This window comes from Montipora foliosa, chromosome 4, assembly GCF_036669935.1.
Source record: "Montipora foliosa isolate CH-2021 chromosome 4, ASM3666993v2, whole genome shotgun sequence".
Lineage (NCBI taxonomy): Eukaryota > Metazoa > Cnidaria > Anthozoa > Scleractinia > Acroporidae > Montipora > Montipora foliosa.
This window is the reverse complement of record NC_090872.1, coordinates 2,974,830-2,976,159: the sequence shown is the minus strand read 5'-3', so window position 1 is coordinate 2,976,159 and position 1,330 is coordinate 2,974,830.

Here is a 1,330-nt window from a genome sequence, read left to right as displayed (position 1 = left end):
CAGTACACAGATACAACATCAAATGTTTAAGTTTTGTTTTGTTTTGTTTCCCTTTTACGATTCATACCACAGACTTTGTTGTGTAACCTTGATAACGTCTAATGCTTTGCAAATTGTGAGTCATTTGATACTCATTACAAGTTTAATTAAACAATATGTACAGTAGTAAAAAAGCACATGTTAATTTTACCCCGATATAAAGATATTTTCGGTTATTTTAAGGCAATATCGTTATATCGGGCGTCTCATTATAACGATACCTCGATATAACGATCTAATTCCACTGTACTGCATCTATGAACGTGACAACTTGTTAGACGTAATCATTAACTATTTATTTGGAATTCTACAAGTAGACAACTACTGAAAATTACTCTAAAATAAAACTATTACTTGCAAGTCTTTTCAGCTTGTGGTATTAAAGACCTAAGATTACTTTTCTGTGCTGAACGCTTGGACAAAATAAATTCAGTTTGTTGATTTCAATGCCGTAAATATCACAAGTCATGATGAAATGGCGCGCCGACGAGCGTCATATCTCGGTAGATTTACTTTGTGGCACAACGACCGCCAAGCTTCACAACTCGATTGATTTACTTTGAGGCACAACGGCCACCGAGCTACACAACTCGGTAGATTTACTTTGTGGCACAACGGCCGCCAAGCTACACAACTCGGTAGATTCACTTTGTGGCACAACGGCCGCCGAGCAAAACAAACCGGTTTGATGCAAGCGCGAGGAGTCGCACACATTTTCCAAGGACAGTGACGAACCATGCTTAATCCAAAGTAAAATTTTACCGACTTCAGTTGACAGACCTTCAGCAATCTTTCAGCTCTTTTCAACGATGAACGATGGAAGATTATCACACCTCACCAAACGCTAGAATAATGAACGCAGACGACGCACAAATCACCACGTGCGATAGTTCGTCAAAGTGAGGCAAAACGTAACCAAGCGCCTCAAAGCGAGGCAAAAGTGTGTCGACGAAAATGCAATCTCGAAAAAACTTCCCTTACAACACAAATTAGGTGTTGCGTTCTCGTACCTCGAACGCAATAAAGCTGTCATGGGTAGAAAGAACGTTGTCACGGGTCGAAAGAAAGTTGTCATGGGTGGAAAGAAAGTTATCATGGTTAGAAAGAAAGTTATCATGGTTAGAAAGAAAGTTATCATGGCTAGCAAGAAAGTTGTCACGGATGGAAAAAAAATGTGATAGGTAGAAATAAAGTTGTCATGGGTGGAAAGACAGTTGTCATGGGTGGAAAGAAAGTTACCATGATACGAAAGAAAGTTGTCATGATACCTATGGGCCACCGTACAAAACAA